Source organism: Phasianus colchicus, chromosome 2 (genome assembly GCF_987193195.1).
Source record: "Phasianus colchicus chromosome 2, bPhaCol1.hap1.1, whole genome shotgun sequence".
NCBI classification, from domain to species: Eukaryota; Metazoa; Chordata; class Aves; order Galliformes; family Phasianidae; genus Phasianus; species Phasianus colchicus.
In genome coordinates, this window is record NC_143437.1 from 86,164,869 (window position 1) to 86,177,871 (window position 13,003).

The window sequence follows — 13,003 nt, forward strand, 5'->3', positions numbered from 1 at the left end:
TTACAGGGGTTAAAGTCTAAAGCCAATGGAGTTTTAAATGCTGAATGTGTTACAAGTGCACAATCATTTCATGTTTTCCTCTAGTAATAATGGATTTGTTGAAATGAGCAATTACATTCATAAACACAGACATACCCACAAAGTGGTGACCTTTTGGATAACCAATGCCGGAACTTGGTTTATATGAAGACTTAGGAACATCAGACACTTGTAACCTTGGCTCTGAAGTGATAAGGTACCTGTGAGGAATAACAGTGTCAACAGAGGAAGTTCCTCCCTAGCCTCAGGAATTTGATGAATAACTTTCACTCCAAGGATATATGTTATTTTATGATTATTATTAAAAAATGTCTCATTGCTTTAAAATGTTTTTATGTTAAATGTGCAAAGGAGAGCTTAGCAACAGGGTTCCTCCATAAGAAAGTGGGGTTTGGGGTTTAGTGGGTGGGGTGGTAAGATGTGCTTTCACCAGAAATGTGGCTGTTCCCATTGCCTGTAAACACATCTTTATGATATATGTGAGAACAGTTTTAGCTCAGTACTTGCTAATAATTTGGCTTTGGGATTTTTTCAAGTTCATTTAAAAAAAAAAAAAAGAAGAAGAAGAAGTGATTGTCTATCTCCTAACATTTCTGATTTTCCTGATTTTCAAATTAATAAATAGGAATATTATCATCAATAGGGGGCACTGACACAAACTTCCATTTTAGACAACAGAATTTTTTAAGAACATTCAGTTCAGATTCTAGCACACCTTTGGGCTATAAAATAATCTAATATTCTAATTATACTTTACATTCAACTATTTGCTGTTTCGTGGACATCTGTTATGCATTGACCAGCTGTTTCTATTGGGATGGCCACAACTCCTTTTAGGCATTTTCCATTAATACAATAAATACAGGGGCAAGAAATGCATATCAGTATCCAGACTTCTGAAGTACCTGCTTTAACAGAGTCTCTGAAATTTCTTAACTGTATTTTCAAATCTATCGTATTTATGCTTTTGTGTTCTTCCTGTTTTCACATTTCACTTTCAACCATATTCTAAGATTTTAATTAAAGTGTACTTAACCTCAATCTTGATATGTGTACCAAGGTGTTGCAATATTAATCTTCTAATATGGCTTAACAATTCCTCTGGCTCATTATCAGAACCTCATCCAGCTTCTTATCTCTCACAGGCGATCTTTGTCCAGAGAGATTTTTGAGTAGCACAGATTTCTCATAATGAGCAGTTGTTTGATTTGTAGCTTCTTAGGTACTGTACTGTTTGTCTATGAAAATCAGAAAGTCTGTCTCCGCACAGCACCACCCAGAATGGGGTACAAGGACTGGGAGACATTTGCAGCCTATGCAGAATTTGGCATACGCCTGTCCTATCAGCAAAAGGTATTTCTATCATATAGATAGGTGTTTGCACAGCTAATTCTCTGTGAGAACCTGGAAAAAGGACAACAAAACTAATTTTGTCATAGACACAAGAGTAAACAGGAATGTATTTAGACATAAAATTTAAAAGATTTGAATGATACTGATCCAAGCAGAGGAAAGTTAAATGCAACAAAAGTAAAAACCCTGAAAAGGAGTGAAAGAACTCATTTAGTCTTTTTATTGAAACTACAAAGAGCTGACTTACTTACCATAAGCTATAAAAGATATCATTGATAAATTATTATTTGTGGTTTCCAAGATGCTCCTGCCTCTTCCCGTACTCTGAATAACTACACACAACTCCACCTGTAAGGAAGTTTGAACTTAATTTGTCAGACTAATTAAAAAAATAAAAAATAACAAATATATCTTATTAAAGTAATGAGAAAAGCTGTTCAACTCAGTGGGCCAAGTTGTAGGAATAAAGGACATCAAATCTGTCTAAATGGAATATTACAGAAAATGGTTTATTAAAAGGACTACTACAAGTCATTTCAGTGGTGTTCTCTGGGGTATAGTCTGTGTACCAGTAAAAATCTCCATGATTTCTACTAATTCTATTAAAGTAGCACATCGCCTCCAAATATTGGTAAAGATCGGGCAGACTCACCTCAGGATGAACCCTACGTACACACACATTTTCTGAAATATAAACAATTGGCACCTGCTGAGCCATAATCCCTAAATCAGAAACAGAAATGTTTGGATTAACAAAAAATGGAAAGCCTCATTCTTTGTTGTTGACTTCTGAATGCATATTTTTTCACTTTCAGTGTTATGTGCATGACTGGCATGTTTTATCCTGCACTAGAAATTCAGCATGGCTATTTGCTGTAGTAACTACATAGGGCAGAGGTTATAAAATTCAGGCTAATCCAAACCTCCACTGAGGTTCAATGACTTACATGAGTTTTAAAATCAAGGCTTCAATTCAGTATTATATATGACGCAGTATGAAGCAACTAAGATTTGACACTCTAAAGAATCATGAAAATAAAGATATATATTTTATCTCTTTAAAGAAGTAGTTTGCTGTGATATAGGAAGAAGTTGAGAAAATATGAAACTTAAGCATATGTGTACTATTATTGAAATCTGTTTGATTTTTACATACATAAAGTTTTAGCATTCTACTGCATCAGAGACTAAATGGTCGATAATCTTTGGGTTTTTAGCACATGCCTGAAACTGCTGCTTTTCATATCTGAAGTGTATATAGGTAAGGAATAGAGACTGCAGACAGAATAATCAGAATATAATCTTACAGAATAATCCACTGTGCAAACTAAAGCTATGATTATGAGCAAACTGCTTAAACTCTTATGCTGAAAGAAAAAAGTTTGAAATCTCCTACCAGCACAGTTTTGTTTATTTTTGACAGGATTGTGATATTTGATTTGTTTGGTTTTGTTTTGTTCTGTTTTGTTTTGGGGGGATTCAATACAGAAATTGTAGAAGTGTGTTAGTCTGCAGCTGGTGATGCTAATTACCTGGGGCAAAGGAAGTTATCTTTCCTTCTGTTTTGTGCTGTTTTTCAGACCTTATGGATTCACCCAGAAGGTGAACCCATAATCAAGTCTTTATTGGGGACTTCTTGACAAGACCAGCTCCAGCCACTGTTCCTGGCCTCATGCAAGGTGTTCTAGAAAGGGTTTCCTTCAGCCTCACAGCAGGATAAGGAACCAAGTGCTCCAGGTCAGCCTGCCTGCACGTTCTGATCCTAAAAGTAATAGATTGGCAACTACAAACTGTATTTGGCAATGACCTCCCTAAATCACAAACACTTTGGAGCCTGAGGTGGTCCCTGGGATTGCCTTCAAGAGGAAGGTAGTTAAACAGTCACTTCAACACTGGAGCTCTCCCTAGCTCTCACAGCATATTCATCAAACCTACTCAGAGTTCATGCAGTTTATTTATTTGATTGATTGATTGATTTGATTCCACAAATATGTTGACTATTCTAATTGTCATTCTAATTCTAAGTGAGTTTCAGAGGAGACAGGCTGTCCACATTTGGAGGACTGATACTTTAAAACTGCAACAAAATAATGAAAATTAAAATCAGTAGTTACTCCTATTTGCAATTTTAATCTTTTTAACAAACTTCTTATATTGTCTATTTCCATGTTCCAGCAATTTCTAATGACACTGGTTTTCATTTTACTCTGTAAGAAAAAAGGAAGTTTTTCAAATGTGTTGTTTAATAAAGTACAAAGGATAGAATCATCGAGCATCCTGAGGTGGAAGAGACCCACAAGGATCATTGAGTCCAACCACATGGCTCCACACAGACCACCCAAAAATCAGACCATATGACTAAGAGTGTTGTCCAAGCACTCCTTGTACTCCAGCTAGCTCAGGAGCATGACTACTGCCCTGGGCACCCTGTTTCGGTGCCCAACCACCCTTGGGTAAAGAATCTTTACTTGGTATTCAGCTTGGACCTCTCTTGACGCAGCTCCATGCCATCCCCCCCATTCTGTTTTTGGTAACCAGAGACAGGAGATCAGCACTGCCCGTCTTCTTCCCTCATGAGGAGCTGTGGGTTGTGATGAGGCCTCCCCTCATTCTCCTCTACCCTGGGCTGAACAAACCAAAGGACCTCTGCTCCTCATACATTTTCCACTTTCAATCCTTCAACATCTCCTTTGGACATTCTCTTGTAGTTTTATATCCTTTTTGTACTGTGGCACTCAAAATTGTACTCAAGTGAAGCCACACCAATGGGGTGTAGGGTGGGACAATCCCTTTCCTTGCCCAGCTGGCAATGCTATTTTGATGCACCCCAGGATATAGTTAGCTACACTGGCTGCCTGAGCACATTGTAGACTCATGTTCAACTTGTTGTTGACCAAGACCCTCAAATGCCCTTCAGTGGGGCTGCTCTCCAGTGTCTCATCACCCCATCCCTATGTTTAGCCAGGGTAAGTTAGATGTTGAACTATAGATTTGTCTAGATTTTGATTTACTTAAAAGTTGTCAAAGTCATTAACTTTTGTCTATGAAAATATGTAGGCCTTGTTTTCATCACTACCCTGCCTTAAGAAATCCAAAATTCTAGTCAGTACAAAAACAAGCTCTGAATCCTAGTGTCAATACTCACCTATTTCTCTTTTCAGAATACAATATAATTTCACCAGACATCACTGTAACCCAGACATACAGGCTCATGCCATGTTAAATAACATGCTGTGTAGATTTCATCTGTTGGAGACCAACTCTGTACCTCTATCAGGAGAAAAAGCTATTTCCAATAGTTACAACTTTTAACGTTCATAATGTGAAATAATCTGTATACTGAAATCATTCAAGGGAAATCTAGTTTTTCTGCATGCTTATATGTACCAAAAAAGGTCTTAGTAAACAATAAAAAATCATATTTTACTATAGCTGCAGCCTTGACTCTAGAACTGACATGGTACAGGGCATTTGTATTTACAGTTTGTGCAGCAGTACATTTGGTCCATTATTTTATTATTATTCTGCCAAATAATTCACATCCTTCCGGATTTTGTCACACTGAGTTACTTGTTCACCTGAAGAAAGACTCAAAAATTAAAAACTGATCCTCTCTAATTATATCCATGAAATAAGGATGTAAGAGCTGCAACTACTGCTCTGCAGGCTATGGGTGTCTGCATGTCCATAAATCTGTACACAATCCACAAGCAGAACATAAACATCAGAAAAAAAAAAAAAAAAAGTTTTGATTTCATATCTGAAAAATGCTCTCTACCACCTCCCCTGTCTTAGTTTAAAACCATTCGTCCTTGTCCTATCACTATCAACCCATGTAAACAGCCGTTCCCCCTCCTGTTTATATGCTTCCTTCAAATATTGGAAGGCCGCAATGAGGTCTCCCCACAGCCTTCTCTCCTCCAAGCTAAACAAGTCCAGCTCCTTCAATCTTTCTTCCTAGGAGAGGTGCTCCAGCCCTCTTATCATCTTAGTGGCCCTCCTCTGGACCCGTTGCAAGAGCTCTGCAAATTTCTTCTACTGGGGACCCCAGGTCTGGATGCAGTACTCCAGATGGGGCCTCACAAGAGCTGAGTAGAGGGGCACAATCACCCCTCCATTTGCCTGCTGGCCACCCCTTTTTTAATGCAGCCCAGAACACAATTGGCCTTCTGGCTGCAGTGCCAAGAGTGCACTGCTGACTCATGTCCAGCTTCTCGTCTACCAGGACCCCCAAGTCCTTCTCCACAGGGCTGCTTCCCCTAGTTTGTATAAATACCTGGGATTGCCCTGGCCCAAGTGCAACGCCTTGCACTTGGCCTTGTTGAACCTCATAAGGTTCAGATGGGCCCATTTCTCCAGCCTGTCCAGGTCCCTCTAGGTGGCTTCCCTTTCCTCCAGTGTATTGACTGCACTGTTCAGCTTGGTGTCATCTGCAAACTTGCTGAGGGTGCACTCGATGCCATCATCTAAATTGTTGATAAAGATGTTGAAAGATGTTGTTTGTTGTTTATATTTTTACTTCTGACTAATAAAGTCTCATGGGACTGGGAATTTAAATTAATGATCTTTATTTTAAGTTGCCAAGTGTACTTCATCATCACTGTGCAATTCTACTTTCCATATCCATATGGTGTACCTGCATACCACTTTGACAAGTACTGCAATGGAAGAAAAATTCTACAGGAATTAAATGACATGTTTTTGTTTTGTTTTGTTTTTAAAGTTAGTAACTGTTATGTTGCCTACTGTTATGTTGCTGAAGCAAAGGAAATTGGAATGAAATAAATGTAAACATAAAGATTTAAGGGCTTGACAAGACTGAATTTGAAGACAAGCCTAAAGTAATATTTAGAGAATCAGTTTTGAAGAAACCCTCTTGACATCTAGTTTTAAAAAGCAAAAATTAGTATGGAAAATTCCTCCTGGATAATCCAGTCTATCTAGTTATCAGGGAAGCTGATTTCTACAATGAAACATACATAGCTCAGAAGAAATGATAGAAAGAAAAAAAATAAGGAAAACAAGAAAAAGAAGAAATCCATCTATAAATTTAAATTAGTTTTCCAGAGTTTGGCTTACTGGTAAAATATTTGGAAGCATGTAAAAATATTTAATGTACACTGTTCTGTCATCTCCTGTCACATAAAATCCCTGTCCCTTCTTCAGGGGCCTGACAGAAATCTGAGTTTCCTACTTAAATTGCATTTTTCTAAATAAAAGCCAGAATCCCTTGAAAAGTTAAGCTGTCACCTGCTATTTCTGTCAAGAAACAGTCTGGTGAAATTCCCACTGACTGGAAAAAGGGAAACGTTACCCCCATTTTCAACAAGGGAAAAAAAGAAGATCCAGAGAACTACAGGCCAGAGAGTCTCAGCTCTGTGCCTGGCAAGATCACGGAGCAGATCCTCCTGAAGGCCCTACTAAGGTGCATGGAAAATACAGATAAGGTGATTGGTGGTAACCAGTATGACTTCATTGAGGACAAGTCATGCCTGAGAGACTCGTTGGCCTTTTATGGTAGAGTTACAGTGTCAGTGGATAAAGGAACAGCAACTGACGTCATCTACCTGGACTTGTGCAAAGTGTTTGACACTGTCCCACATGACATCCTGGTTGCTAGATTGGAGAAAAATGGATTTGATGGATGGACCACTTGCTGGATAAGGAATTGGCTGGATGTTCGCACTCAGTGGTTGCACTTGCAGTTGCAGTTGCAGTCAATGGCTCAATGTCCAAATGGGGACTGGTGATGAGTGGTGTTCCTCAGAGATCAGTGCTGGGACTGTGTTATTTAACATCTTTGTAGGTGACATGGAAAGTGGAATTGAGTGCACCCTCAGCAAGTTTGCAGATGACATCAAGCTGAGTGGTGCAGTTAGCATGCTAGAGGAAAGGGATGTGATGCAGAAGGACCTGGATAGGTTTGAGAGGTGGGCCCATGCCATCCTCATGAAGTTCAGAAAAGCCAAGTGCAAGGTCCTGCAGCTGGGTCAAAGCAATCCCAAGCATAATTACAGGTTGGGCAAAGAACATCTTGAGAGCAGCTCTGAGAAGAAGGATTTGGGGGTGTCATTTGATGAAAGACTCAACATGAAGAGGCTGTGCTTGCAGCCTAGAGTGCCAACTGTATCCTAGGTTGCATCAAGTCAAACATGTCCAGTCAGTTGACAAAGGTGATTCTGCTCCTCTACACTGCACTTGTGAGACCCCACCTGGAGTGAGTTCCCAACACAAGAAGGACATGGAACTGTTGGAACCTGTTGGAGCAGGCCCAGAGGAGGGCCACAAAGATTATCAGAGAGCTGAAGCTCCTCTCCTGTGAGTAGGGGAAAGAGTGCTGGGTTTCTTCAGCCTAGAGAAGAGAAGACTCCAGGGGGACCTTGTAACAGCCTTTCAGCACCTGAAAGGGGCCTACAGGAAAGCTGGGGAGGGACATTTTAGAAGGGCATGTAGCAACAGGACAAGGGGAAATGGCTTTAAACTGGAAGAGGGTAGATTTAGATTAGATACCAGGTAGAAATTCTTTACTGTAAGGGTGGTGAGATACTGGAACAGATTGCTCAGCAAGGTTGTGGATGCCCCCACTCTGGAAGCAGGGGGTTAGAACCAGGAACTGGTTGGATCTTAAAGGTCCCTTCCAACCCAGACCATTCTATGATTCTGCAATGATTATATCTCAACTGTTTATGTTTCCTTAATTAGATTTTACTGTCATTTTGGTATTTGTGCATTTGTTATTCTCCAAGTCCACTTTTACCCATCTCTCAAAAACAAAACATAAAATCAGTTTTTGTAGGCTTACTGAAGTTTATGTAGGCTTGATGTTTAGCAAAAGAAAAAAAAAAAGTTCCCAGCCCTGCTATCTGTAGAATGCATTTATGTAGCTCTCCATGAAGCACTTTTAAAGTAGGATAGGTGACAGCAATCTCATTCTTAGAAGAGGAAGAGCCATATGGCTAAATTTTATGGGTAGCTGATTTTATAATACCGCCAAACAAAACATTTATTATCTTTAAACAGATTTGGATTACTCATGTAGGTGGTCAAAGTAGCCATGTCCAGTGCATTTTTCCTTGAATAAATTTATAGATTCACAGAATCTATAATCTCAGAATCTCTTGGGATTTGGAAAGGACAGTGCCTTTTAGGCACTTTTTATGTTTTGCTTCTTACTGATTACTATAATGCAACAGTAATTAGTTCATAGCTATAGTCTTTAGTTTAGTATAGTCCAATTAAAAACACTATACAAATGTATTTTATTTTTGGAAAGCGTCCACATGGCAGAATAGGATTTTGTATAACGCTATGCCATATTGCTATTTCAAATATATAGAAACTAGAAAAGACTGCAAGTTCATGTTTCAGTCATAAATGCGATTTCATGTGCTTGTCTGGATACCCACTTGTGGGCACACATGAATACTAGATTTTTGAACAGTTAAATATTTGCTTTGGCTTTGCTCCTTCCTTTTGGTATTGAGCCGTATATAGCAATTGAAAGTCAGAAAAATAGTACAGTATCTAGTTTCATTGTAACCTCTTCCTGATTGATGACTTGCCTTCTCCCAAGACTTAACATTATAGCGCAAACCAATTGGCATAACCTGCAGCTAAAACTGCTCCTTGGAGGTCTGTTTCTTTTCTAGGGAAATATGGTTTTCATTAATACTAATGCTCAGACTCAAGTAAAAAAAATGTGTCTAAGATAGTGTATTATACTGAGAACTTTAAGCTATTGCTCTTCTTAGTGATACTAATCTGTTTTCCTATAGAGAGCCAAGTGAATTGTTACCTGTCACGGCATCCCAATGTTCATCTCTTAATACTTGTGGGTGTGATACAAACCACCTAGAAGAGATTAACTGTGTCTTTCACTGCCCAGACTAGACTGTTTCCTGTGTTCCATCAGTGCAGTTCTGCTGCTGCACATTTTGGTTTGGTAAGTGCTAAGACAAAGATTATTTCCTAGTGATTTTACAATGCTTGCTGATCTATAGAGACACAATAGAGTAAACAACAGTTAACAAATTGCTCTAATAGACAGCACAGTCCCTTAGGAGACAATCATAGCATCAACATCAAGGTTGAGGTATTCTCTCTCCAGGGCAGCATTAACAGTAATTTTATCGCTGAATGTGTGTATAATTCTGCAACACCAGTCCCAAGCTGGGAGGTTCTCCAGGTCAGAGGTTAATAATAGGCAAAACCACTTCACTGTTATGCTCATAGGCTATTGAAAACAAAGAGGAAACCAGTCTGTCTTAAACTTCCAACTGAAAGTCCCAGTAATAAAATCACTTACACATAGCAAAACCAAACTGTGAATGTAAGTGAGCAGTACATTGACTTTTTCTTAAATGGCATGCAGAAGGACAGATTATGTAATTTTACCATGTTGTTTTTTTGTTTTTTTTTTTTAATTATTTTATTTTAATTAATAATTTCCTTTACTTTTAGTCTGATTTTCTCCTGAATTAGCCAGAAAAGCTGTAATTTTGAGAAGGACAGAGTGTCACTGTAGACAATAAGCTGAAGAGTGGAATGCTATTTGAAGACAAATGTAACCCTTGGGAGACTTAAACAGACCACCAGGAATTGAGGAAGAACTGTTTGTTCGTATTTTTATGACTTTACTGGAAAGTCATGTGTCAATATGTTATGTTGAAAACGATGTTAAAAATAAGAAAGAATGGACATAAAAAGAGTTCTGAAACAAACAAAAAAGTTAGTGAAAATACATTAAGAACAAGACACAAAAGAAGCTCTATCAGTTGACTCAGTGTAGACTGAGAAGGCTGCAGGTACCTACAGGCAGGTATTTCTGACAATTAAGAGCTATCTAATTTAGGAGCAAGGAATGTATTAGTAGCTGGAGTCAAGAATTCCATTGTATCTGTCATTTCCATCCCCTCCCCGCAACAACAACAAAAGTTAACAATGGGAGTTTTTAACAGTTGGAGCAATTTTTATCCTTCTGAAAGCTATAATACACTACCTCTCTTACTGAAGCTAGAGAGGCTGAAAGTGAAATTGTGGCCATGCCATGCAGGAGATTAGACTTGAAAAGAGTGTACAATATTGCAATTAATATCAATTTTTAAATTTAAGAATTTATAAATCAACCAAGAAGAATCTTTGTCCTAGTCATATTTATTATATTTATTATCATTTAATTACAGTTCTTATACTCTGAAACTTTTCCACAGCTTCCCAAAATAGAGTATTTCACATCATAATAATTAAGCCTTGAACCAAATAGAGACTGTTCAGCTCGAGACTCTGAATTGTCATGAGGAAAAATTAAATAAACATAATTTTATCTTCTGTGCTACGACTGATTACATCAGTGATCCAGTATAAAAAGTGTTAACGTCTGTTAACACTTCTGCCTTTAAGCTATAAAAATATGTGGTTCTGTCTTGATCATGCTTGATATGCTGTATCTTGACTAGGTTTTTTTCTATTCTGTTTCTACAGGTTAGCAAGCCTTTAATCAAGAAAAAAAAATCTAATGAGCAGCAATTTGAAATACAGCATTTGGAAAGGTCAAAATGGTACATTACATCCTTATTATCCAAAAGAACAGATGAGTTTAATATCCTGACAGTGTTTTCCTGTGAAGAAGATATTAAACAAGAACTGAAAATGGCACAGGGTTCCCTCTTCCTGTCTTTTGACAAAGATTGTAACAAGATGATGAAATTGTATAGAATAAATCTCATCCTGTTTAATGTTCAGACTGGGGATCCTGCCTAGATTTCAAACATCTAAGCTAATTAAAGAGACAAAACATATGTTATTTTTTTCAGGTATATCCACATGAAGCAGAAGACTTTTACTATACATTTTCCTACTTACATGACCCAGTTTCCATCAATATTTTCTAGATTTAAAAACAGGAATAATTACTAACAGAAGGTACATAATGCATGTGATTTCAAGAAGTAGAGCATTGAACTGCAACAGATAATGCTCTGCATCAAAACGGCTTAAAATGTAAATTTTTCAGCTTCCATTTGAAAGACTGCATAACACAAATAATTAATTCCAGCACACAATGCATTGTATGTATTCTGCTCTGGTAAGTCCCTGACAATGTGGAACTGTTTGAAGGCAAAGGAATTTGCACTATATCCCACATTGTTAGCAATTCAATTAATATATGGAACTGTCACGATTTGTTGTCTTAAATCTTGTTAAATTGGCCCTTGTGTTAAATCTTATTATTACAGTTGAAAAAATGCTGTGCTTAAAAATCAAAACATGAGTATACAACATGCACCTTTATTATTGTGACATGCACTTGTATTCATTCCACATGAGATATGAGAAATCTGCTGTTACATAAGAGCAAAACAAGTTATATAATAAAGACATTCGTGATTATTAAAGAAAAACAAATTATATGATTCCAAAAGATACACATCTTCAAGTATAGCTGGCTGAAGTAGATGTACAAGGCTGTGAATAAGAACGCATAAGTAAAATCATACGGAACCTCTTTTTTCTTCACCATCTAGAGAATACATCTGAAAAAATATCTCCGTGGTACTTTACGTGCAGTACCTTGCTGAGAAAACCCATTCTGCTCTGGCCAAGAGAGAGAAGATGAACATGCCCCAAATACGTTTTACAAGCCTTGAGTGAAAAAAAAAAAATGTTTTTTGTTTTTGTTTTCTTAGGTGGTCTTATTTTCCATTAGAAACTGTAGATACATCCTTTGTTTTGTAGCTGAAATACAAAATAGCTTTTTGAATGCATTGACAATGTGTGACCAATTTCGAAACTTCAGAGGTTTTGCAAAACTACAGAAAAGAAGATCCCTGAAAGGTGCTAATTTCCATAGGCATTTATGAAATGAATGTTTTCCATGTGTCCAAAAGAAATCCACTGAATAACACTTAAAGTTTATAGAGAGTTCCTTGTTATTTAGTTAATAGTTCCTGAAACTAAAATGACAAGTAGCTCTTTTCTGCTTCCAAACCAGAAATATGAAGAGATTATGAAGCCTCCAGAAAACAATAAGCAAAACTGTTCTTCGGTGAATATTGTTCACAGTTCAGATCCATGGATTTTTATCATGTGAATTATGAAGAAATTGGACCACATATAAAATTCTGCTATTAAGAAATAAAATATATGCTGTTGTTACCCAATTTTTAAAAATCAGTTATGGAATGACTGAGTAGAGAACCCAGGGCACCAAAGGGAGTCTCAGCATGTAATGGCACAAACAACTCTAGCAGTTCTTAGAGAGTACTAAATATCTGTGGCATTTCTTACACTTTTTTTCAGTTTGCTCCTGATTATGCAAAATTCTGTTACCATGTCACACGCTATTTAACATGGGAACTACCTTGAATACATTAGGCAGCTTTATTTAGTTATTTCATGAAATGGATTTTTTCCAGTAGGTGATCACAGTAATTCTGTTTTGAAAAATTACCAAAATAATCAACTGTACCTTGCAAACCAATATACCAGTTTGCAGTGAACTTTTAAGAGGTACCTACTTCCCTCACTTACCTCCAATAAATCAGATTATGGTTGGGCATTGCTGTGAAATCTTTCACTAATGAAGGAAGGACATTAAGAATAAAATCTGAAT

At 37.5% G+C, this 13,003-nt stretch overlaps 1 protein-coding gene across 2 annotated transcripts in view; it reads left to right on the forward strand.

The window, feature by feature from the left end:
• Positions 1-12,071, forward strand: part of KHDRBS2 (KH RNA binding domain containing, signal transduction associated 2) — a 342,378-nt gene extending 330,307 nt beyond the window's left edge. For both annotated transcript variants that reach the window (XR_016464481.1, XR_016464482.1), the window contains 3 exons: positions 2,973-3,129; positions 9,168-9,334; positions 10,873-12,071. The gene's annotated coding sequence lies outside the window, so the exon portion shown is untranslated. The remainder of the gene's footprint in view (positions 1-2,972; positions 3,130-9,167; positions 9,335-10,872) is intronic.
• The last annotated feature ends 932 nt before the right edge of the window (positions 12,072-13,003 follow it).